Source organism: Oncorhynchus masou, chromosome 1, assembly GCF_036934945.1.
Source record: "Oncorhynchus masou masou isolate Uvic2021 chromosome 1, UVic_Omas_1.1, whole genome shotgun sequence".
In the NCBI taxonomy this organism is placed as follows: Eukaryota; Metazoa; Chordata; class Actinopteri; order Salmoniformes; family Salmonidae; genus Oncorhynchus; species Oncorhynchus masou.
The window spans coordinates 15,150,211-15,177,875 of NC_088212.1; the positions used below are offsets into that span (position 1 = coordinate 15,150,211).

At 46.1% G+C, this 27,665-nt stretch overlaps 1 pseudogene; it reads right to left on the reverse strand.

Moving 5' to 3' along the window:
* LOC135546676 (cotranscriptional regulator ARB2A homolog) overlaps positions 1–27,665 on the reverse strand; it is a 337,690-nt pseudogene that overhangs the window by 249,693 nt on the left and 60,332 nt on the right.

A 27,665-nucleotide genomic window follows, 5' to 3' on the forward strand; every position in this document is an offset into this window, starting at 1 on the left:
ATGTCCCTACTCCAGTCAAAACACTATGTCACATCTCTCCCCAGTCAAAACACTGAGCATGTCCATACTGTATATCACATCTCTCCCCAGTCAAAACACTGAGCATGTCCATACTGTATATCACATCTCTCCCCAGTCAAAACACTGAGCATGTCCCTACTGTATATCACATCTCTCTTCGCCCCAGTCAAAACACTGAGCATATCCCTACTGTATATCACATCTCTCTCCAGTCAAAACACTGAGCATGTCCCTAATGTATATCACATCTCTCCCCAGTCAAAACACTGAGCATGTCCCTACTGTATATCACATCTCTCCCCAGTCAAAACACTGAGCATATCCATACTGTATATCACATCTCTCCCCAGTCAAAACACTGAGCATGTCCCTACTGTATATCACATCTCTCCCCAGTCAAAACACTGAGCATGCCCATACTGTATATCACATCTCTCCCCAGTCATCTCTGTCAGAAGTCTGGGACAGGGACAGGGACCGGGGGTAAGAGCTTCTCAATTAAGGCAGAGTAATGTAAGAGACCAATTAAGACAGAGCAATGGAAGAGACCAATTAAGGCAGAGTAATGGAAGAGACCAATTAAGGCAGAGTAATGGAAGAGACTAATTAAGGCAGAGTAATGGAAGAGACCAATTAAGGCAGAGTAATGGAAGAGACTAATTAAGGCAGAGTAATATAAGAGACTAATTAAGACAGAGTAATGGAAGAGACCAATTAAGGCAGAGTAATGGAAGAGACCAATTAAGGCAGAGTAATGGAAGAGACTAATTAAGGCAGAGTAATGGAAGAGACCAATTAAGGCAGAGTAATATAAGAGACTAATTAAGGCAGAGTAATGGAAGAGACTAATTAAGGCAGAGTAATATAAGAGACTAATTAAGTCAGATTAATGGAAGAGACTGTTGTGCAACATGCTGTAGCTCAGCCAAACTTGAGTGACACACTGGCTGGCCCGGAGCGGAGTGACACGCTGGCTGGCCCGGAGCGGAGTGACACGCTGGCTGGCCGAGAGCGGAGTGACACGCTGGCTGGCCCAGAGCGGAGCGACACGCTGGCTGGCCCAGAGCGGAGCAACACGCTGGCTGGCCCAGAGCGGAGCGACACGATGGCTGGCCCGGAGCAACCCTCTGGCTGGCCCGGAGCGGAGCGACACGCTGGCTGGCCCGGAGCGGAGCGACACGCTGGCTGGCCCAGAGCGGGGAAACCCTCTGGCTGGCCCGGAGCAGAGCGACCCTCTGGCTGGCCCGGAGCGGAGCGACACGCTGGCTGGCCCAGAGCGGGGAAACCCTCTGGCTGGCCCGGAGCGGAGCAACCCTCTGGCTGGCTCGGAGCGGAGCAACCCTCTGGCTGGCCCGGAGCGGAGCGACACGCTGGCTGGCCCAGAGCGGGGCAACCCTCTGGCTGGCCCGGAGCGGAGCAACCCTCTGGCTGGCCCGGAGCGGAGCGACACGCTGGCTGGCCCGGAGCGGAGCAACCCTCTGGCTGGTCCGGAGCGGAGCAACCCTCTGGCTGGTCCGGAGCGGAGCGACACGCTGGCTGGCCCAGAGCGGAGCAACCCTCTGGCTGGCCCGGAGCGGAGCGACACGCTGGCTGGCCCAGAGCGGGGCAACCCTCTGGCTGGCCCGGAGCGGAGCAACCCTCTGGCTGGCCCGGAGCGGAGCAACCCTCTGGCTGGCCCGGAGCGGAGCAACCCTCTGGCTGGCCCGGAGCGGAGCAACCCTCTGGCTGGCCCGGAGTGGAGCAACCCTCTGGCTGGCCCGGAGCGGAGCGACACGCTGGCTGGCCCAAAGTGCCACCAGCTCACTGTCTCACCAGGACACTGTCTCACCCGGAAAGGTAAAGGCCTCATTTACTATTTGATGATCATCAGTGATCACAATGCCGAGTTTGAGAAGCGATTTATCCATCAGACAGTCACTTATACGACCACATATGGAATCATAACCCTGACCTGGCCCCCTTGGCCTTGATGCTGACAATGATGCTTAGAAACCAGCATTCAAATCAGTGCAACATTTCTCAACAGTTTCTTCTCTAGAAAGTGTCAATTTGTAGGAAAACAGAAAGACACTGAGTTGAGTTTGAAGTCATGATCAATGACAGAGGAGTACAAAATGACTTCTTCTGACACGTTTTCCTTTTCTTTACATCCTCTTGGAACAGGAAAAGAGAGCAAGGGAGTGGAGTAGAAGTGATGATTGACATACAGGAACAGAAAGAGAGAGAGGGAGTGGAGTAGAAGTGATGATTGACATACAGGAACAGAAAGAGAGAGAGGGAGTGGAGTAGAAGTGATGATTGACATACAGGAACAGAAAGAGAGAGAGGGAGTGGAGTAGAAGTGATGATTGACATACAGGAACAGAAAGAGAGAGAGGGAGTGGAGTAGAAGTGATGATTGACATACAGGAACAGAAAGAGAGAGGGAGTGGAGTAGAAGTGATGATTGACCTACAGGAACAGAAAGAGAGAGAGGGAGTGGAGTAGAAGTGATGATTGACATACAGGAACAGAAAGAGAGAGAGGGAGTGGAGTAGAAGTGATGATTGACCTACAGGAACAGAAAGAGAGCGAGGGAGTGGAGTAGAAGTGATGATTGACCTACAGGAACAGAAAGAGAGCGAGGGAGTGGAGTAGAAGTGATGATTGACCTACAGGAACAGAAAGAGAGCGAGGGAGTGGAGTAGAAGTGATGATTGACCTACAGGAACAGGAAGAGAGAGAGGGAGTGGAGTAGAAGTGATGATTGACCTACAGGAACAGAAAGAGAGAGAGGGAGTGGAGTAGAAGTGATGATTGACCTACAGGAACAGGAAGAGAGAGAGGGAGTGGAGTAGAAGTGATGATTGACATACAGGAACAGAAAGAGAGAGAGGGAGTGGAGTAGAAGTGATGATTGACGTACAGGAAGAGGAAGAGAGAGAGTGGAGTAGTAGTGATGATTGACATACAGGAAGAGAAGTGATGATTGATGATTGACATACAGGAACAGAAAGAGAGAGTGAGTAGAGTAGTAGTGATGATTGACGTACAGGAACAGGAAGAGAGAGAGAGTAGAGTAGTAGTGATGATTGACGTACAGGAACAGGAAGTGAGAGAGAGTAGAGTAGTAGTGATGATTGACGTACAGGAACAGGAAGAGAGAGAGAGTAGAGTAGAAGTGATGATTGACGTACAGGAAGAGGAAGAGAGAGAGTGGAGTAGAAGTGATGATTGACGTACAGGAAGAGAGAGAGCCTGGATTAGTAGTGATGATTGACATACAGGAAGAGGAAGAGAGAGAGAGTGGAGTAGTAGTGATGATTGACATACAGGAACAGAAAGAGAGAGAGAGTGGAGTAGTTGTGATGATTGACGTACAGGAACAGGAAGAGAGAAAGTGGAGTAGTAGTGATGATTGACCTACAGGAAGAGGAAGAGAGAGAGTAGAGTAGTAGTGATGATTGACGTACAGGAACAGGAAGTGAGAGAGAGTAGAGTAGAAGTGATGATTGAAGTACAGGAAGAGGAAGAGAGAGAGTAGAGTAGAAGTGATGATTGACGTACAGGAACACGAAGAGAGAGAGTGGATTAGTAGTGATGATTGACATACAGGAAGAGAGAGAGACTGGATTAGTAGTGATGATTGACATACAGGAAGAGGAAGAGAGAGAGTGGAGTAGTAGTAATGATTGACATACAGGAACAGGTAGAGAGAGAGAGAGTGGATTAGTAGTGATGATTGACGTACAGGAACAGGAAGAGAGACAGTGGAGTAGTAGTGATGATTGACATACAGGAACAGGAAGTGAGAGAGAGTAGAGTAGTAGTGATGATTGACGTACAGGAACAGGAAGTGAGAGAGAGTAGAGTAGTAGTGATGATTGACGTACAGGAACAGGAAGAGAGAGAGAGTAGAGTAGAAGTGATGATTGACGTACAGGAACAGGAAGAGAGAGAGTGGAGTAGTAGTGATGATTGACGTACAGGAACAGGAAGAGAGACAGTGGAGTAGTAGTGATGATTGACGTACAGGAACAGGAAGTGAGAGAGAGTAGAGTAGTAGTGATGATTGACGTACAGGAACAGGAAGAGAGAGAGAGAGTAGAGTAGTAGTGATGATTGACGTACAGGAAGAGGAAGAGAGAGAGTAGAGTAGTAGTGTTGATTGACGTACAGGAACAGGAAGAGAGACAGTGGAGTAGTAGTGATGATTGACATACAGGAACAGGAAGTGAGAGAGAGTAGAGTAGTAGTGATGATTGACGTACAGGAACAGGAAGAGAGAGAGAGTAGAGTAGAAGTGATGATTGACGTACAGGAACAGGAAGAGAGAGAGTGGAGTAGTAGTGATGATTGACGTACAGGAACAGGAAGTGAGAGAGAGTAGAGTAGTAGTGATGATTGACGTACAGGAACAGGAAGAGAGAGAGAGAGTAGAGTAGTAGTGATGATTGACGTACAGGAAGAGGAAGTGAGAGAGAGAGTAGAGTAGTAGTGATGATTGACGTACAGGAAGAGGAAGAGAGAGAGTAGAGTAGTAGTGTTGATTGACGTACAGGAACAGGAAGAGAGAGAGTGGAGTAGTAGTGATGATTGACATACAGGAACAGGAAGTGAGAGAGAGTAGAGTAGTAGTGATGATTGACGTACAGGAACAGGAAGAGAGAGAGTAGAGTAGTAGTGATGATTGACGTACAGGAAGAGGAAGAGAGAGAGTAGAGTAGTAGTGTTGATTGACGTACAGGAACAGGAAGAGAGACAGTGGAGTAGTAGTGATGATTGACATACAGGAACAGGAAGAGAGACAGTGGAGTAGTAGTGATGATTGACATACAGGAACAGGAAGAGAGAGAGTAGAGTAGTAGTGATGATTGACGTACAGGAACAGGAAGAGAGACAGTGGAGTAGTAGTGATGATTGACGTACAGGAACAGGAAGAGAGAGAGTAGAGTAGTAGTGATGATTGACGTACAGGAACAGGAAGTGAGACAGTGGAGTAGTAGTGATGATTGACGTACAGGAACAGGAAGTGAGACAGTGGAGTAGTAGTGATGATTGACGTACAGGAACAGGAAGAGAGAGAGTAGAGTAGTAGTGATGATTGACCTACAGTGATGGAAATCCGCTCTTCTAAAGAGCACAGCAGGAGTAGTTTTTGGGGGGAATGGGGGGGAAGAGTTTACATTGCAGTGGGGCATGCTCTTGATGTCAAGGCTGACAGAATAATAAAAACAACAATACTTTGAATATGGAGAAACCTTGATCCCAGGCATGGCGAGGAAGGAAATTCAAGACACGCCAGCTAGCAAAAAACAAAACACGACAACTGTCATAGGCGGTGTCAAACTACTCTCTTGAACAAATTAGTAAGACTAGTCATCATTGGTAGTGACAGCATTAGAATACCGAGCTCACTCACTATTACTTTCAGATTAATTAAGACAAATCCTATTCAAATAGGAGAACTTTTCACCAAAGAAAATTGAGAACGATGATGATTGTGTGTGTGTGCCGATTTGAAGAATACAACATGTCGTTCGGCAGAAACACAAGACTAACAAGTGGGCACGAGTGACAACGACGAGGAGACGCAGCCGATTTGGATGACTTGTATTCCAGGAGCTAAAACCAGCCATGCATTGCTGAAGCAAAGAGAAACCACAGGCCTTACATGCTCTCAGTCATACTCTCTGTCCGTCTCTGAATAAAGAGGTCCATTCCAGACTCCACAGCAGTCAGAAACTAATTAAGTCATTGGAAATAATGTTGGAGACGGTACCTGTATGCCATCTAGCAGAGCAGGGTTGATGAGCGACTACCAGGCCCCAGGCAAACTTCAAAAAGATGGAGAAGGAAGAAGAAGCGAAGAAAAAAAAGAAAGGGAGTTTTAATTGAACAGACAAACTTGAAGAGACTTCTCGGTATCCTCCTCTCCGACAACAGGTAAAGGGTAAGCATGCCCCCAGCAGACAGGCTTGTGCTAGCATCTACTGGGGAATCTGGAGCTAGTTGGATGGTGGAGGGAGAATGGCTCTGGTTAATTGAGGGGAGTTCACAGCCCGGCCATCTTCTATAGGTGGTGATCACAGCAAAAGCCCTGCGGGGGGGGGGGCTATCTGTCTGTCTGTGTCTCTCAGTCTCTTCATCCTCATAGGCAATGAAACCAGATCCTACCTTACATTCTCCAATCCAGTCTGTCTACCTTAAAATGATTGAAATGGAAAGGTATTTCTACGTCCCCCACGGCACTTCATTAGGACCCTGTCTCTGTGGGTTTTGTGCCCTAACGTGCTGCACCTCACCAGAAGCAAGGCTGCAGGGGCCCCGTGCATGAAGTGGGTCACGCCATGGCTGGGCTGTGGTGGGGCACACACACGGCTGGAGACGACTGAGGTTCTAGCACACTGGCGATCACAGGAAGTGGAGAGGAGAGTGATTGGGCCTTTCTAGGTCACGTCCCTCGACGAGGTTCCTCTAGCTTCGAGCAGGCCCGGCGCCATATAAACCCAGGCAGCAGCAACACACAGGAGCCAGGCTTCTGAAACACACCACACTGCTGGGCTATAGGGGGTCGCTACCCTTTATTCCACATTCCACCTCTGCTCTCTCACTCCCCGTGTCTCTCACTCAGCTCTCTGCAGTATTCACCTCCTCTATTATTTCCCATCTAAATCCATTCGGTCCCCTGTAGAGGGATCAGCCTGTGGACTTCAAAGGGGTTGGAACTGGGTCACAGACTGACACTGCTGCATTACGCACATCTTGGCCAGAGAGAGTCTCTCTCTCTCCTCACCCCCTCTCAAATGTTAGTTGTCTCTTTCTCTCTCAGTTAAGGACCTTCTTATGGGTACAGAAAGGTGTAGAACTCAGCTACACTGGTAAGGCCATCATGAACAACAGGGAGGAAGGAGAGAGAGTATGTAAAAAAGGAGGGAGGGAGGGAGGGATTGTAGTGTGCTAGAGAACAGTACAAAAAAACAGTACAATAGTACAAGGACACACTTCACAGGGCAAGGCAGTATGGGTAATGAATGACACACTTCACAGGGCAAGGCAGTATGGGTAATGAATGACACACTTCACAGGGCAAGGCAGTATGGGTAATGAATGACACACACACACTTCACAGGGCAAGGCAGTATGGGTAATGAATGACACACACACACTTCACAGGGCAAGGCAGTATGGGTAATGAATGACACACACACACTTCACAGGGCAAGGCAGTATGGGTAATGAATGACACACACACACTTCACAGGGCAAGGCAGTATGAGTAATGAATGACACACACACACACACTTCACAGGGCAAGGCAGTATGAGTAATGAATGACACACACACACTTCACAGGGCAAGGCAGTATGGGTAATGAATGACACACACACACTTCACAGGGCAAGGCAGTATGAGTAATGAATGACACACACACACACTTCACAGGGCAAGGCAGTATGGGTAATGAATGACACACACACACTTCACAGGGCAAGGCAGTATGGGTAATGAATGACACACAAACACACTTCACAGGGCAAGGCAGTACGGGTAATGAATGACACACTTCACAGGGCAAGGCAGTATGGGTAATGAATGACACACACACACTTCACAGGGCAAGGCAGTATGGGTAATGAATGACACACTTCACAGGGCAAGGCAGTATGGGTAATGAATGACACACACACACTTCACAGGGCAAGGCAGTATGGGTAATGAATGACACACTTCACAGGGCAAGGCAGTATGGGTAATGAATGACACACACACACTTCACAGGGCAAGGCAGTATGGGTAATGAATGACACACTTCACAGGGCAAGGCAGTATGGGTAATGAATGACACACACACACTTCACAGGGCAAGGCAGTATGGGTAATGAATGACACACTTCACAGGGCAAGGCAGTATGGGTAATGAATGACACACTTCACAGGGCAAGGCAGTATGGGTAATGAATGACACACTTCACAGGGCAAGGCAGTATGGGTAATGAATGACAAACACACACTTCACAGTATGGGTAATGAATGGGCAAGGCAGTATGGGTAATGAATGACACACACACACTTCACAGGGCAAGGCAGTATGGGTAATGAATGAATGACACACTTCACAGGGCAAGGCAGTATGGGTAATGAATGACACACACACACTTCACAGGGCAAGGCAGTATGGGTAATGAATGACACACTTCACAGGGCAAGGCAGTATGGGTAATGAATGACACACACACACTTCACAGGGCAAGGCAGTATGGGTAATGAATGACACACTTCACAGGGCAAGGCAGTATGGGTAATGAATGACACACACACACTTCACAGGGCAAGGCAGTATGGGTAATGAATGACACACACACACTTCACAGGGCAAGGCAGTATGGGTAATGAATGACACACACACACTTCACAGGGCAAGGCAGTATGGGTAATGAATGACACATTTCACAGGGCAAGGCAGTATGGGTAATGAATGACACACTTCACAGGGCAAGGCAGTATGGATAATGAATGACGACACACACACACTTCACAGGGCAAGGCAGTATGGGTAATGAATGACACTTCACAGGGCAAGGCAGTATGGGTAATGAATGACACACACACACTTCACAGGGCAAGGCAGTATGGGTAATGAATGACACACTTCACAGGGCAAGACGGTATGTGTAATGAATGACACATTTCACAGGGCAAGGCAGTATGGGTAATGGATGACACACACACACATTTCACAGGGCAAGACAGTATGGGTAATGAATGACACACTTCACAGGGCAAGGCAGTATGGGTAATGAATGACACACACACACTTCACAGGGCAAGGCAGTATGGGTAATGAATGACACACTTCACAGGGCAAGGCAGTATGGGTAATGAATGACACACACACACTTCACAGGGCAAGGCAGTATGGGTAATGAATGACACACACACACTTCACAGGGCAAGGCAGTATGGGTAATGAATGACACACACACACTTCACAGGGCAAGACAGTATGGGTAATGAATGACACACACACACTTCACAGGGCAAGGCAGTATGGGTAATGGATGACACACACACACTTCACAGGGCAAGGCAGTATGGGTAATGAATGACACACACACACTTCACAGGGCAAGGCAGTATGGGTAATGAATGACACACACACACTTCACAGGGCAAGGCAGTATGGGTAATGAATGACACACACACACTTCACAGGGCAAGGCAGTATGGGTAATGAATGACACACTTCACAGGGCAAGGCAGTATGGGTAATGAATGACACACACACACTTCACAGGGCAAGGCAGTATGGGTAATGAATGACACATTTCACAGGGCAAGGCAGTATGGGTAATGAATGACACACACACACTTCACAGGGCAAGACAGTATGGGTAATGAATGACACACTTCACAGGGCAAGGCAGTATGGGTAATGAATGACACACACACACTTCACAGGGCAAGGCAGTATGGGTAATGAATGACACACTTCACAGGGCAAGACAGTATGGGTAATGAATGACACATTTCACAGGGCAAGGCAGTATGGGTAATGAATGACACACACACACTTCACAGGGCAAGGCAGTATGGGTAATGAATGACACACTTCACAGGGCAAGGCAGTATGGGTAATGAATGACACACACACACTTCACAGGGCAAGGCAGTATGGGTAATGAATGACACAACAGGGCAAGGCAGTATGGGTAATGAAGACACACACACACTTCACAGGGCAAGGCAGTATGGGTAATGAATAAAACACACACTGAACAAGGGCAAGGCAGTATGGGTAATGAATGACACTTTCACAGGGCAAGGCAGTATGGGTAATGAAACACACACACACTTCACAGGGCAAGGCAGTATGGTTGAATCCTACATGTGGGATAACACACACACTTCACAGGGCAAGGCAGTATCAGTAATGAAAGACACAGCATTCCAGGGCAAGGCAGTATGGGTAATGAATGACACACACACACTTCACAGGGCAAGGCAGTATGGGTAATGAATGACACACTTCACAGGGCAAGGCAGTATGGGTAATGAACGACACACACACACTTCACAGGGCAAGGCAGTATGGGTAATGAATGAATACACACACACACACTTCACAGGGCAAGGCAGTATGGGTAATGAATGACACACACTTCACAGGGCAAGGCAGTATGGGTAATGAATGACACACTTCACAGGGCAAGTGTGTATGTGTAATGAATGACACATTTCACAGGGCAAGGCAGTATGGGTAATGGATGACACACACACACATTTCACAGGGCAAGACAGTATGGGTAATGAGATGACACACTTCACAGGGCAAGGCAGTATGGGTAATGAATGACACACAACACTTCACAGGGCAAAAAGGCAGTGTGTGGTAATGAATGACACACTTCACAGGGCAAGGCAGTATGGGTAATAATGATACACACTGACACTTCACAGGGCAAGGCAGTATGGGTAATGAATGACACACTTCACAGGGCAAGGCAGTATGGGTAATGAATGACACACACACACTTCAGTATGGGTAATGAAGGGCAAGACAGTATGGGTAATGAATGACACACTTCACAGGGCAAGGCAGTATGGGTAATGAATGACACACACACACATTTCACAGGGCAAGACAGTATGGGTAATGAATGACACACTTCATCCAGGGCAAGGCAGTATGGGTAATGAATGACACACACATCACTTCACACTCCTTGTGGCAAGGCAGTATGGGTAATGAATGACACACTTACAGGGCAAGCAGTATGGGTAATGAATCCACACATTGGTGCTTCACAGGGCAAGCAGTATGGGTAATGAATGACACACACACTTCACAGGGCAAGACAGTATGGGTAATGAATCGCACACTTCACAGGGCAAGGCAGTATGGGTAATGAATGACACACACACACTTCACAGGGCAAGGCAGTATGGGTAATGAATGACACACACACACACTTCACAGGGCAAGGCAGTATGGGTAACGAACGAGAGCAAACAAGAGAGCGTCATTCAGAACACAAAGCTGCAGGGGCAATATGTCTGTACACTTTGTAAAACACCACTGAACAAGTCTGCAATGAAGTGCAAGACAAAAGAGATCTTTCCTAAACCCTTAAACCACTCATAAACAGACACACACAACGGGTCGTCAGATGTTTATCCTACATGTGGGATAACAGCCGAACTCCGCTGGAGCGACTCAGAGACATCAAAGACGAGGCCAGAGCATATCCCTGCAGTACGGCATGCACACACACACACACACGCACACGCACACGCACACGCACACACAGATAACAAAACCACTCATGTGGGTCCTACTATGGGGGAGGATAGCAGAGCTCCATTTTAAGGGGACAAGAGCTGTTTCACTTCATGGACCACAACTGATGTTTCTCTGTCCCATACAGCACTCTACAGTATCTAGTGAGGGTAATCCTGATGCCACTGTGTGTGTGTGTGTGTGTGTGTGTGTGTGTGTGTGTGTGTGTGTGTGTGTGTGTGTGTGTGTGTTTCTCTCTCTATTGGTTGTTCCTGAGCAATTGATGTATGTGTGCACGTTCCTCCATGTACGTGCCTGTGTTTGTGCTCGTAGGTTGATGCGAGATGACCAACGGCAGGGGTATAACAAAACAAAACGGTGTGTCTGGTAACCACAAACTTGACATAGACGCAAAACACAGCAGTGTGTGCCAGTCCTAAGAGGGTTCCAGGAGGATAAGCTGTCAGTATAGGAGAGGATAATAACTCATATCACTCTGACAACTATAAAAAGAGACATGGTCTGATGACTCCAACAAAATATTTGACAACGTGGGCCTCCCAAGTGGCGCAGCGGTCTAAGTACTGCATCACAGTGCTTGAGGAGTCACTACAGACCTGGGATTGATCCCGTGATGGGGAGGCCTGCAGCTGGAGACACCACTGGCCCAGTTCAGATCTTTCCAGGTTAGGGAATGTCCTGTGGCAGGCCTGCAGCGGGAGCCCTCACACCACTGCCCAGTTCAGATCTTTCTCTTTGGCAGGCCTGCTAGAGCACCTGCCCAGTTGCTGTCCTGGTGGAAGGCCTGCAGCTAGTTCAGATCTTTCACCACTGCCCAGTTCAGATCTTTCTGAAGCCCTTGTCCTGGTGGCAGGCCTTAGAGACAAGCCCAGTTCAGATCTTTCTGAAGCCCTACTGAATGTCCTGGTAGGCCTGAACTGCCCAGTTCAGATCTTTCTGAAGCCCTACTGAATGTCCTGGTGGCAGGCCAGACACCACTGCCCAGTTCAGATCTTTCTGAAGCCCTACTGAATAGCCGGCTGAATGTCCTGGGGTGGCCCAGTTGTTTCAGATGTCCTGGTGGAGGCCTGCAGCTAGAGACACCACTGCCCAGTTCAGATCTTTCTGAAGCCCTACTGAATGTCCTGGTGGTTCAGAAGCCCTACTGAATGTCCTGGTGGAAGGCCTGCAGCTAGAGACACCACTGCCCAGTTCAGATCTTTCTGAAGCCCTACTGAATGTCCTGGTGGAAGGCCTGCAGCTAGAGACACCACTACCCAGTTCAGATCTTTCTGAAGCCCTACTGAATGTCCTGGTGGCAGGCCTGCAGCTAGAGACACCACTGCCCAGTTCAGATCTTTCTGAAGCCCTACTGAATGTCCTGGTGGAAGGCCTGCAGCTAGAGACACCACTGCCCAGTTCAGATCTTTCTGAAGCCCTACTGAATGTCTGGTGGAAGGCCTGCAGCTAGAGACACCACTGCCCAGTTCAGATCTTTCTGAAGCCCTACTGAATGTCCTGGTGGAAGGCCTGCAGCTAGAGACACCACTGCCCAGTTCAGATCTTTCTGCGTGGATGGAGGGGTAACACGGTTTACAGCTGTGTTACTTGGTGTTTTTATGTAACCTCAGTTATTGTTGCACCACCCCGTTAACCCCTATTTAAAAAGCTCACTCTCATCGATCAAGCCCTCTACGGACGGTGGTTGACCTCACCTCCCTCCCCAAAATCAAACAGCCTGCTCTTTAAACCCTGGCAAGCTCGTCGGCCATGTTAAACCCACAACAGGACAGAACCACACCACCTTTATCGACACCAAAGCAGAGGAGAGCAAGGACATCATTGTTATATTACTAAATGAGGAAGAAGGGAGGTATCTGTGTTTATAAGAGCTGTTTTTTTGGTGTTTGTGTGTGTCGTACCATAGTCAACAGTAGCCAGAGGTGTTAGCATTGGTACAATGGACAGGACAGGAATCCAAGGAATCCAACACACACAGGAATCCAACACACACACTGCATGGGGCGCTCTGGAATAGAGTCTAAACAAAACCGTCCCACCGGGACACACACACGCACGACACACTGCCCCGCAGCTGCAAACGACCTACTACACAGCTCACACACTGCTGCCTTGATATCATTTGTTAATTTGGACGAAAAAAAATCCAATGATCAACATGATGAGCTAATAAATACAGGTTTTTACATTGCTCATGCAGAAACATAGGAACCAGGGGAGGGAGGACCCTGTGATGAGAGAGATTCACAGCAGCACTGTTAAGACAGGCAATACGACCACACAACAATGTTTTATTTGGCCTTTGCAGGTGAGCTCTTACCAGGCTAGTAATGATTAGGTTTTGTTGACAGCTGCCGTCCCGCGGGAGTCCCAGTCTACTACGCTGCCTTTGAAGGTGTCAAGTGTATTGATTTTAACTGCAGGAAATGCTGCACTTCCACCTGGAGATGTGTGTCCCATGCAGGGCCTCAATTACCAGCTCAGACCAGCCCATCCTCTGACCCCTACACACAAACTATTTGTTGATGCTACCCTCCCAGATCCCCAGAAACCTTTGATAACCCCTATAGACACACACACCTAAGCCCCAAAGACCACCTTGAGGAAAAACATCCTGAGATTTACACACAAGTAACGGGGGGGGGGGCGAGAGAGAGAGACAGAGACAGAGAGAACGAGACCTGGCGAAATGCAGTACCAAAAAATGACGGAGGAGAGAAGCGGATTTTGAAAAAGACATCAATCCAGAAAAAAAAGAGAAGAGCAACATGACAGGAATGAGACCAGATTCCTGTGTTTGATTTCAGCCCCGCTTCCCTGCCCCCTTTCAGCTTCCCTGCCCCCTTTCAGCTTCCCTGCCCCATTTCAGCTTCCCTGCCCCATTTCAGCTTCCCTGCCCCATTTCAGCTTCCCTGCCCCCTTTCAGCTTCCCATTGACATTCTGGGCAGATATAAACCCTAAGGCTTTTCACACATTTTTGAAAACTCCACACCCACTCTTTTTTCCAGCAAGTCTCTAGTGCCGAGCCTAACTGGGGGGGGGTGGTCTGGGTATATATCTTATTTTTTATTAAATACTACATTTTTTAATGAAATGCAGTTGCTCGTTTTTTTTGTGGCTTTTTCTTTCTTACTGTTTGTGTGTGTGTGTAACTATTCTTGTGGGGGCCAGAAGACCCCACAAGAACAAACATTTGACCAACTGGGGACATTTTGTTGGTCCCCACAAGGTCAGATGCTATTTCTAAGGGGTTTAGGGTTAAGGTTAGAATTAGTGTTAGAATTAGGGTTGGTAGCTGGGGTTAGTTTAAGGGTTAGGAGCTAAGGTTAGGTTAGGGGGTTTGGGTTAGGGTCAGACTTAAGGTTAGGGTAAGGGTACGGGTCAGGTAAAATAGGATTTTGAATGGGACTGAATTGTGTCTCCACCCACAAGGTTAGCTGTACAATAGTGTGTGTGTGTGTGTGTGTGTGTGTGTGTGTGTGTGTGTGTGTGTGTGGTTGACTTAAAAGTGTTGTTGAGATAGAGGGGGGAGAGGGGCACCACAAGGAGGAAGGGGGGCAGGGGGCTAGAGGTGGGGGGTCAAATAAACATTCAAAAGCAAACAAGACAGAAAAAGAAAGCAAATATGTGGAAAATAGATGGATTGGAAGGAGGGGGAGACACACACACACACACATGCTAATTTGGTATAGAGCAATCCTAACTCACACTATTAAAATAATCAAAACAAGAACATTTGTCATTTAGCTAGAAATTCAAAAGAAAATTATCTTAACAGAGAAACATGTCCTCCTGTGTGCTAACTATATCCCCCCACTAGAATCCCCATACTTTAATGAAGACAGCTTCTCCATCCTGGAGGGGAAAATCAATCATTTCCAGGCCCAGGGACATGTACTAGTCTATGGCGACCTAAATGACAGAACAGGACAATAACCTCACACCGTCAGCACACAGGGAGACAAACACCTGCCTGGAGGTGACAGCATTCCCTCCCCCGTATGCCCCCCTAGGCACAACTATGACAACATAACCAACAAAAACGGGTCACAACTCCAGCAGCTCTGTCGCACGCTGGGTATGTATATAGTCAATGGTAGGCTTCGAGGGGACTCCTATGGTAGGTACACCTATAGCTCATCTCTTGGCAGTAGTACTGTTGACTACTTTATCACTGGCCTCAACCCAGAGTCTCTCAGAGCGTTCACTGTCAGCACACTGACATCCCTATGAGATCACAGCAAAATCACAGTATACTTGAACAGAGCGATACTCAATCATAAGGCATGAAAACCAAAGGAACCGAATAACAATAAGAAATGCTACAGATGGAAGGAATGTAGTGTGGAAACCTAACAAATATAAGGCAACAACAAATTCAATCCCTTTTGAACCACTTCCTGGACAAAACGTCCCACTGTAATAGTGAAGGTGTAAAATTGGCAGTAGAAAACCTAAACAGTATACTTGACCTCTCAGCTTCCCTATCAAATGTAAATATTTCAATCAGAAAAACTGAGGAAATTAACAGCAATGAACAATGGTTTGATGAAGAATGCAAAAACCTAAGAAAGAAATTGAGAAACCTATTCAACCAACTGCATAGAGACCCAGAAAACCTGAGCCAACACCTTCACTACGGTGAATCACTAAACCAATACATAAATACACTACGGAAAAAGAAGGAACAGCATGTCAGAAATCAGCTCAATGTAATTGAAGAATCCATAGACTCAAACCACTTCTGGGAAAATTGGAAAACACTAAACAAACAACACAAATAGTTATCTATCCAAAATAGAGCTGTATGGTTAAACCACTTCTCCAATCTGTTTGGCCCTATAACAAAGAACAAACAGCAAAAAAACATATACATGATCAAATACAAATCTTAGAATAAACTATTAAAGATGACCAGAATACACTAGATTCTCCAATTACATTGAATGAACTACAGGATAAAAAACAAACCCTCCAACCCAAAAAGGCCTGTGGTGTTGAAGGAATCCTCAATTAAAATATAAAATATACAGACCACAAATTCCAATTGGCTATACTTAAACTCTTAAACATCATCCGTAGCTCTGGCATATTCCCCAATATTTGGAACCAAGGACTGATCACCCCAATCCACAAAAGTGGAGACAAATTTGACCCCAATAACCACCGTGGGATATGTGTCAACAACAACCTTGGGAAAAACCACTGCATTATCAGTAACGGCAGACTACATTTCCTAAGTGAAAACAATGTACTGAGCAAATGTCAAATTGGCTTTTTACCTAATTACCATACGATAGAGCACGTATCCCCCTGCACACCCTAACTGAAAAACAAACAAAAGAAAACAAAGGCAGTCTTCTCATGTTTTGTTGATTTCAAAAACGTTTTGGACTCAATTTGGCATGAGGGTTTACCATACAAATAAACACATTTCTTTCCACAGGACCGTGTGGTGAGACAGGGATGCAGCTTAAGCCCCACCCTCTTCAACATATATCAACTAATTGGTGAGGGCACGAGAACAGTCTGCAGCATCCGGCCTCACCATACTAGAATCTGAAGTCAAATGTCTACTGTTTGCTGATGATCTGGTGCTTCTGTCACTAACCAAGGAGGGCCTACAGCAGCACCTAGATCTTCTGCCCAGATTCTGCCAGACCTGGGCCCTGACAGTAAATCTCAGTCAGACAAAAATAATGGTAATAGAAAAAAGGTCCAGTTGCCAGGATCATAAATACAAATTCCATCTAGACACCATTGCCCGAGAGCACACAAAAAACTATACATACCTCGGCCTAAACATCAGCGCCACAGGTAATTTCCACAAAGCTGTGAACGAGCTGAGAGACAAGGCAAGAAGGGCCTTCTATGCCATCAAAAGGAACATAAAATTTGAGATACCAATTAGGATCCGACTAAAAAATACCTGAATCAGTTATAGAACCCATTGGCCATTATGGTTGTGATGTCTGGGGTCCCCTCACCAAACAAGACTTGACAAAATGGGACAAACACCAAATTGAGACTATGCATGCAGAATTATGCAAAAATATCCTCCGTGTACAACGTAGAACACCAAATGCATGCAGAGTTAGGCCGATACCCACTAATTCTACAACCACCTAAAAGGAAGTAATTCCCAAACCTTCCATAACAAAGCCATCACCTACAGAGAGTTGAACCTGGAGAAGAGCCCCCTAAGCAAGCTGGTCCTGTGGCTCTGTTCACAAACACAAACAGACCCCACAGAACCCCAGGACAGCAAAACAATTAGACCCAACCAAATCATGAGAAAAAGATCATTACTTGACACATTGGAAAGAACTAACAAAAAAGTTAGAAAAATTTGTAAGTCGCTCTGGATAAGAGCGTCTGCTAAATGACTTAAATGTAAATGTAAATGTAAAAAACTAGAATGCTATTTGGCCCTAAAGAGAGTACACCGTGGCAGAATACCTGACCACTGTGACTGACCCAAATATAAGGAAAGCTTCGACTATGTACAGACTCAGTGAGCATAGCCTTATAGTTCCCTTAAATGTTGATAAACTCATATCTACTGGGTGAAATACCACAGTGTGCATCACAGCAGCAAGATTTGTGACCTGTTGCCACAAGAAAAGGGCAACCAGTGAAGAACAAAGCCCATTGTAAATACAACCCATATTTATGTTTATTTATTTTCCCTTTTGTACTTTAAACATTTGCACATCGTTACAACACTGTATATAGATATAATATGACATTTGAAATGTTTTATTCTTTTGGAACTAATGTGAGTGTAATGTTTACTGTTCATTTCACATTTGTTTATTATCTACATCACTTGCTTTGGCGCGAGAGAGAGAGAGAGAGAGAGAGAGAGAGATTATTTGGTGAATTGTTAAAAAACAAAACATTCCTGAATGTATTTAGGTTCGCTATAACAATGGGGTTGAATACTTATTGATTCACCTTTTCATTTTTTATAAATAAAATTAAAAATTAAAAAATAAACATAATTCCACTTTGAGATTATAGTATATTGTGGGTAGGCCAGTGACAAAAAACGACATTTAATCCATTTAAATGCAGGTTGTAATACAGCAATATGTGGAAAAAGTCAAGGGGTTTAATACTTTCTGAAGGTACTGTAGCTCCCACATGTAATCATTTAACTAGTTAGCATCCTATTGATAAATTGTATGTCACAAAAACATGCATAAACCCAGTGAATATAATGTAGGTCTGCCTGTTAGGGTAACCCACCACCCGGGGTATTTTCCCCTGCCTCTACTTCTCACAGAAACCTCTTCATGTCACCTTTTTCACCCCCAACATGGTTCCCTGGTTGCTACTATTCTTGCTCAACTAAAAATGCAATCTGTTTCATCACAATTCTTTAAGTTACTCCCTAAAACTTATTTTGAGGTAGGGTGGCGTTTTACCCAAAGTTACGCTACAATTTACTTATGTTACATTTAGTCCCACTCTCCCCTTTGCACTCACAGCAAATTGTGGAGCTTAACATGCTTAACCACGATGCTGCTAAAAACGCAGGGTTTAAAATGGTGCAGTTTGCACATATTTAGGAGTTGATAAATAAAGTAGGAATGGAAAGCTGGGATCGTCCTCGTTTTAACAAAGGCCCTTAAAACTGCTGTTTTCCCTGCAATTGCAAGAATTCTTGTGCATTGACTACTTGTCAGAATGCAGATTCCCCTCCGTATGACACTCATAACTTGAAAGCGCCTAGAGAGTAATATTTATCTTGCATGGAACACACAACAAGCTGACTAGGTAAACAGGTCAACTATTCTACTATGGGGTTATCAGATTGTTCTATTCATTACTTGTTTTGTTTGCAGATGAAAAGTAAACGTGGACTCTTCTAGCATCTTCAAAGTGTGCCTCGACAGAAATATTTTTGAATGTTTCATATTTTTGGGCAGTGGCGCAGCGCCACAGTTAAATGACTGCAGCAGAAACACTACATCCATCCATCTGTCTGTACGGGAGACCTACATACTGTAAGTAGCCTACCAGCGGTGTGGTATGTGTGTGTGTGTGCTATTACCTTGTTGCATGTCCCATCCCCTTCATCCATGAATGATAACAGTGTTTGTGCACTGCACCAATCTTCTGGATCCTCTCACAACACCAGGTAACTAGAACCCAGCACAACTAAACACATCCGGCCCACCTTCTACCCAACCTATTCTTTGTTTCTTTCCATTTTTCTCATTCTCTCGGTTGTCATCTTTCCTTCCTTCATTCCTTCCTCTCACTCTCCCTCCCATTGTCAAAATGCAGCCTTGACAGGGCCAGAAGGTAATGACACAGCTGCCATGATGCAACAAGCAGACCTGTCCACTGTCAACAATTGAAATCATGAAGGAATAAGCTGTCATTAAGAGGGCCTCTCCCTGCAGTGGAGCTGTCAGCCCATTACCACCCTCCTCTCCCCTCCCCACTCTGCCTGTGCTGGAGTGTGCTCCCCTCGCCTGTCACTTTACAGCCAGGCTTTAGGAATATAGCTCCACTTCCACACCACCTGCAACAACCGTGCCAAGTGTGAGGGAGGGTGGTGTGACTGGAGCGTGTGTGTGTGTGTGTGTGTGTGTGTGTGTGTGTGTGTGTGTGTGTGTGTGTGTGTGTGTGTGTGTGTGTGTGTGTGTGTGTGTGTGTGTGTGCGTGCGTGCGTGCGTGTACTGCATAGTGTACACATGCATAAAATATATTTGCAAAGGCACTGGCATAGCCTGCTCAGCAGTCATACATAGGTAGGTATAGTTGTAACAAGTAGGTGTAGGGTTTTGGACACCATACAGTCTGGGCATTTCTTATTTAGTTGTTTTGGGGATGGCGTGATAGCTTGTCATAGACAGGCATATAGCATACTTATTATCATGGTGTAAGCTACAGTTACTGTGGCTATCACTGTGGTTAACACTGTGGCTACTGATATAGCCTATAGGTTGTGGCTACTGGTATAGCATATAGGTTGTGACTACTGATATAGCCTATAGGTTGGGGCTACTGATATAGCCTATAGGTTGTGACTACTGATATAGCATATAGGTTGTGGCTACTGATATAGCCTATAGGTTGGGGCTACTGATATAGCCTATAGGTTGTGACTACTGATATAGCCTATAGGTTGTGACTACTGATATAGCCTATAGGTTGTGGCTACTGATATAGCCTATAGGTTGGGGCTACTGATATAGCCTATAGGTTGTGACTACTGATATAGCCTATAGGTTGTGGCTACTGATATAGCCTATAGGTTGGGGCTACTGATATAGCCTATAGGTTGTGACTACTGATATAGCCTATAGGTTGTGACTACTGATATAGCCTATAGGTTGTGACTACTGATATAGCCTATAGGTTGTGACTACTGATATAGCCTATAGGTTGGGGCTACTGATATAGCCTATAGGTTGTGACTACTGATATAGCCTATAGGTTGTGACTACTGATATAGCCTATAGGTTGTGACTACTGATATAGCCTATAGGTTGGGGCTACTGATATAGCCTATAGGTTGTGACTACTGATATAGCCTATAGGTTGTGACTACTGATATAGCCTATAGGTTGTGACTACTGATATAGCCTATAGGTTGTGACTACTGATATAGCCTATAGGTTGGGCTACTGATATAGCCTATAGGTTGGTTGGGGCTACTGATATAGCCTATAGGTTGTGACTACTGATATAGCCTATAGGTTGTGACTACTGATATAGCCTATAGGTTGTGACTACTGATATAGCCTATAGGTTGTGACTACTGATATAGCCTATAGGTTGTGACTACTGATATACTGACTGATATAGCCTAGCTGATATAGCCTATAGGTTATGACTACTGATATAGCCTATAGGACTACTGATATAGCCTATAGGTTGTGACTACTGATATAGCCTATAGGTTGTGACTACTGATATAGCCTATAGGTTGTTGCTACTGATATAGCCTATAGGTTGTGACTACTGATATAGCCTATAGGTTGGTGCTACTGATATAGCCTATAGGTTGTGACTACTGATATAGCCTATAGGTTGTTGCTACTGATATAGCCTATAGGTTGTTGCTACTGATATAGCCTATAGGTTGTTGCTACTGATATAGCCTATAGGTTGGGGCTACTGATATAGCCTATAGGTTGTTGCTACTGATATAGCCTATAGGTTGGGGCTACTGATATAGCCTATAGGTTGGGGCTACTGATATAGCCTATAGGTTGGGGCTACTGATATAGCCTATAGGTTGGTGCTACTGATATAGCCTATAGGTTGTGACTACTGATATAGCCTATAGGTTGTTGCTACTGATATAGCCTATAGGTTGGGGCTACTGATATAGCCTATAGGTTGGGGCTACTGATATAGCCTATAGGTTGGGGCTACTGATATAGCCTATAGGTTGGTGCTACTGATATAGCCTATAGGTTGGCGTCACAGAGATGACTGTGTTTTGAGTACGGAAGGTGGAGAGGGCCAGTTGCCCTCAGCTTCACCCAGTCAGGGGGAGGAGGGCGTCTGGGGCCTGATTAACCAGCTCAATCAGTTCATTTTCCCACAATCCCCGGCTGCCAGAACAGATCCCATTGGACAATGAGGCAGAGCCTAAATGTGTCTTCAAAGGAGGGTGGAGAGGAATGAAGAGTGGGTTTTCACTGCTGACACGTACATGGTGTGAATTCCCCCCTCTGCCGGCGGTACGGCAGTGTGTGGTGTGTTGAATGGCTAAGGGCTCCTCCCTTTGTCTCTATCAGACTGTTGACTGCAGGGCTCAGACTGGCCAGATCCTCTGCATCTCCTAGTGCACATAGGAAAGGCCAAAGGGGGCAATACAGGCAGAGGTGGGGGATTTTTAAGTGGAGTGAAATGAATTATTTCTCTCCCGCCATGCACATCTGCACTGAATTTCCGTTGTAGGCTAAATAAATAAATAATAGTAGTAAAACAGTTTATTATAGCCTAACACCATTCTGTCCCTGTCATGGCCGCCCAAGGAGAGGAGAACATCTAAGCACCGAGACGAGTTCTACCTACATGTTAGCCTTAGCTCTTCTCAGACAGTACACACTCTGCTGTTCAATATCCTGTACACACTACAGCAGCACTCTGTGGCTCTACAGCTCCAACAAAGGAGAACAGCCTTCCAGACAAGTGGCCAGACAGGAAGGAGGGGAAATGAGAGGGGAGTGGAGGGGAGGAGGAAAGGAAAGGATGAAATTGCAGTGTGAAGAGGTTCTACTTCATCTCCTTGCAGTCTGTGTGATACGTCAGCCCACCTGAGATCAGAAGATAAACATCTCCTTGTAAAGTCTAGCAATAGCTGCTGTACCACTCAGCCAGTCGGAGAGAGAACTGCCTGTCTCCATCCGGGGGTCCAGCAGCAGCGGCTACTACTAACTAGGCCTCCAGCTCAGAGTGGAGAGACTTCCTGTAAATGCCATGATGGGTATGTGTCAAGGCGTAAGGATTCGGCTCCTTGTTTTACCATGATGAATGGACACGGCTACACACACAGCTTTCTCTATATCTCGCCTGTCAATTTGCGTCAGAGGAACGCAACTCTCCCGGCAAATGTAATAATATCCATTTGTACTGTAACAGACACACACACACACACACACACACACACACACACACACACACACACACACACACACACACACACACACACACACACACACACACACACACACACACACACACACACACACACTTCTGCTCCAGTCGCGCCAGGAAAGGGACTTAGCCGCCAGCCTCAGTCGTGCAAGTTTTTATGACATTTAGAAGGAGAGAGAGAGAGAGAGAGTCAATTTGAACAGCGGCCCAATGAAATTAGGCAGGTAGGCTAGGCCAGGTTGACAAATGAGCACTGATACAAGGCAAGAAATAAGTGTGGAGAGTGGGGCTTCAGGCGCACTGAACACAAACCTGCCGTACACAAGGGTACATGGAGAAGAAATGAGATTCTGAATTACACTTCACACCACATTGGCATCACAGCCAACGCTGCAACTCCACCTGGGTTTCCTCATTATGAATGTGAGTGTTTGGAGGAATGTGCCAGCCAAAAACAGGTTTCTTTATCGGGGAGACAGCTAACAAAACAATAGGATACCTCTTCTGTTGTAGAGAGAAGTGAGTGAAATAGGAGGGTTGAGGTGTTCTGAAAGCTTCCCCAGCCACTTAGACCTGGTTGACTCCTAAAGGCCTTTTATCAATACCTTATATCATAACAACAACATACTGCTTCCACCACCCCGCCCCTACCCTGCCCCCTATCCCAAAACCCTGGGGAACATACTCTTTAAGGGTGCAGAGCTGGAATGCCATGCAAGAATCTCCAAGAAAGAGGGGGCGAGAGAGAATACAGGACAACTTTGTAGACACAAGCACAACCAACCAGATCTGAGAGAGAGAGAGAGAGAGAGAGAGAGAGAGAGAGAGGAGAGAGAGAGAGAGAGAGAGAAGAGAGAGAGAGAGAGAGAGAGAGGAGAGAAAGAGGAGAGAGAGAGAGAGAGGAGAGAAAGAGGAGAGAGAGAGGGAGAGAAGAGAAAGAAGAGAGAAGAGAGAAGAGAAAGCAGCGAGAGAGAGAGATAGAGAGAGAGAGAGAGAGAGTGAGAGAGAGGAGAGAGAGAGGAGAGAAAGAGGAGAGAGAAAGAGGATAGAGAAAGAGAGGAAATAGAGAGAAAGACAGCAGGAGAGAGAGGAGAGAGAGAAAGGGAGGAGAGAGAGGAGAGAGACAGAAGAGAAGAGATGCATGCACAGAAATACGTTAAAAGCCTACATTTTCTTACAATAACAGTTTTATAATGCTGACATATTCACAGAAATCAAAAAGCAACAAAGACATACAACACAGAAACAGCACAGAATTATAATCACACACATACACAGGCACCCACAACACAGCCGATGCCATGTGTAAAATGTTGCCCCTCTAAAAAGCCACGGCCAACCTACAGTACAGGACAGCTTTTTGATGCAACCCTAACCAACCAGTTTACCATAAGTAACAACACCCTAAAACAACCCTAACCAATCGGGTTACCATAGGTAACAACACCCAAACACAACCCTAACCGACCAGGTTACCATAGGTAACAACGCCCTAACACAACCAGGTTACCATAGGTAACAACACCATAACACAACCGTAACCAACCAGGTTACCATAGGTAACAACACCCTAACACATCCAGGTCACCATAGGTAACAACGCCCTAACACAACCAGGTCACCATAGGTAACAACGCCATAACACAACCCTAACCGACCAGGTTACCATAGGTAACAACACCCAAACACAACCCTAACCGACCAGGTTATAATAGGTAACAACACCCTAACACAACCAGGTTACCATAGGTAACAACACCCTAACACAACCAGGTTACCATAGGTAACAACACCCTAACACAACCAGGTTACCATAGGTAACAGGTTACCATAGGTAACACCCTAACACAACCAGGTTACCATAGGTAACAACACCCAAACACAACCCTAACCGACCAGGTTACCATAGGTAACAACACCCTAACACAACCCTAACCAACCAGGTTACCATAGGTAACAACGCCCTAACACAACCAGGTTACCATAGGTAACAACACCATAACACAACCGTAACCAACCAGGTTACCATAGGTAACAACGCCCTAACACAACCAGGTTACCCACTGGCCGGCCCGGACCACCCCGTCCCCCTGGATGAGCACCAGCAGCTTGGCAGGGTTGGACATGGCATCAGCACTCAGGTAGATGAAACTCCTGGGCTCCTCCTCTGTCACATCCACCTAGTTACACCACACAGTATAGTTGTTTCATTGTAATATAAGTGTAATATAAAACTAAATATATGAAACATATTTTTTTAAGTACAGCCTTGCCCTGTTCGCACTGTTTTATTATAGTCTGACATACTCCATAGTAACAAATAAGTCCTTCAAAAATGTGTGTGTCCTTGACTGCCCTCCACCCCTTGGATGGATGTGGTCCCCAGTATGCCAGAGGCATCTCTAAGGAGACACACACTGTCCATAAAAACCATGGGTGGCAGCTGCAGGAACTTAATCCAGGGAGACAAAGAAAAGTGAGGGGTACAGACCTCAGCCTTTCTTCTCCTTTTTTCTCTCGTGCCCTCCTTCTATACTTGGCCCTGGTTAATCTGTTTAAAATCTGTGGTCACAAGTTCAACTCGACGCAGGTGGACGGACCCACCACTACCACACACACAAGAACAGAGCAATTTTCCATGGGAATAGAGAGATAACAGGGCAAGCAGATAAAAGTTGAAAAGTGTGTAATGAAACTGGCTCCTGGGTTACCTTGGTGATTTATAGATATTGTTACTCCCTGCGCCAGGACAACACAGGTCCAACAAATACACTAGCAATAGAGCTAGAAAAAGTATCCAAGCTAAAAATGAAAAGGACAAACCCATTTTCCTTCAAAAGAAAGGCAATAGGGCCTCTCGGGTGGCACAGTGGTCTACACATTGGTGCGGCTGGCTTCCGGGTTGGATGGGCATTGTGTTAAGAAGCAGCGAGTCTTGGTTGGGTTGTGTTTCGGAGGACGCATGGCTCTCAACCTTCGCCTCTCCCGAGTCCGTATGGGAGTTGCAGCGATGAGACAAGATAGTAGCTACTAACAACTGGATACAATGAAATTGGGGAGAAAAAGGGGGTGAAAAAAAGAAAGGCAACAGACTATTCAAGCATGTGTTGAATGTAGGGATGAGCAGACACACAGAGCAAGAATACACTAGAATACACTAGAATACACTAGAATACACTCCTGACAGCAAATAAAGTCCCCTTGAGTGCATTTGAATCCAAAACAGATTAAGCAACAGCTTTCAGACTCTGAGATGGTGTGTCAGTTAATTTGTTGATATATTTTTGTACAGAGAGAGCTGGAAAAGCTTATTCCCCCTCTCCAATCCTGGTTTTCATGGGACACTTAATATCATAATCATTGTCAGAAGCCGGAGCATTTAGGTCCATTTTCCCATTAATACCCCCAATAATCTTCAAGGGCATGCATTAAATGTGTCGTTTTCCCCTTGTGATACTTACTGCAAGATTACTTTCGTCATATTGCACTTCTTCTCCAACAGTTCATAAACATACTGTGTAACGATCTGAAAGACAAACAAAAACATATTTATTTGCAACTAACAAATCCCTGTACAGCAAAACAACAATGATGAACAGTATGCAGCCTATGAAAAATAATAATGGACTTTGGTTTTGTTCATATATACAGTGTATATCAATTAGGCCCCTAGACAGGCAGGCAGTACTCTTAGGCCCCTAGACGGGCAGGCAGTACTCTTAGGCCCCTAGACAGACAGGCAGTACTATTAGGCCCCTAGACAGACAGGCAGTACTATTAGGCCCCTAGACAGACAGGCATTACTACTCGGCCCATAGACAGATAGGCAGTATTATTAGGCCCCCGAGACAGGCAGGCAGTGCTATTAGGCCCCTAGACAGGCAGGCATTACTATTAGGCCACTAGACAGACAGGCAGGCAGTACTATTAGGCCACTAGACAGACAGGCAGGCAGTACTATTAGGCCCCTAGACAGGCAGGCATTACTATTAGGCCACTAGACAGACAGGCAGGCAGTACTATTAGGGCCCTAGACAGGCAGGCAGTGCTATTAGGCCCCTAGACAGAAAGGCAGGTAGTACTATTAGGCCCCTAGACAGGCAGTACTATTAGGCCACTAGACAGACAGGCAGGCAGTACTATTAGGCCACTAGACAGACAGGCAGGCAGTACTATTAGGCCCCTAGACAGGCAGGCAGGCAGTATTATTAGGCCACTAGACAGACAGGCAGGCAGTACTATTAGGCCCCTAGACAGGCAGGCATTACTATTAGGCCACTAGACAGACAGGCAGGCAGTACTATTAGGGCCCTAGACAGGCAGGTAGTACTATTAGGCCCCTAGACAGGCAGGTAGTACTATTAGGCCCCTAGACAGACAGTACTATTAGGCCACTAGACAGACAGGCAGGCAGTACTATTAGGCCCCTAGACAGACAGGCAGGTAGTACTATTAGGCCCCTAGACAGGCAGGTAGTACTATTAGGCCCCTAGACAGGCAGGTAGTACTATTAGGCCCCTAGACAGGCAGGCAGTACTATTAGGCCCCTAGACAGGCAGGCAGGCATTGCTATTAGGCCCCTAGACAGGAAGAACTATTAGGCCCCTAGACAGACAGTACTATTAGGCCCCTAGACAGGCAGACAGTACTATTAGGCCCCTAGACAGGCAGGCAGTACTATTAGGCCCCTAGACAGACAGGCAGTACTATGAGGCCCCTAGACAGGAAGTCACT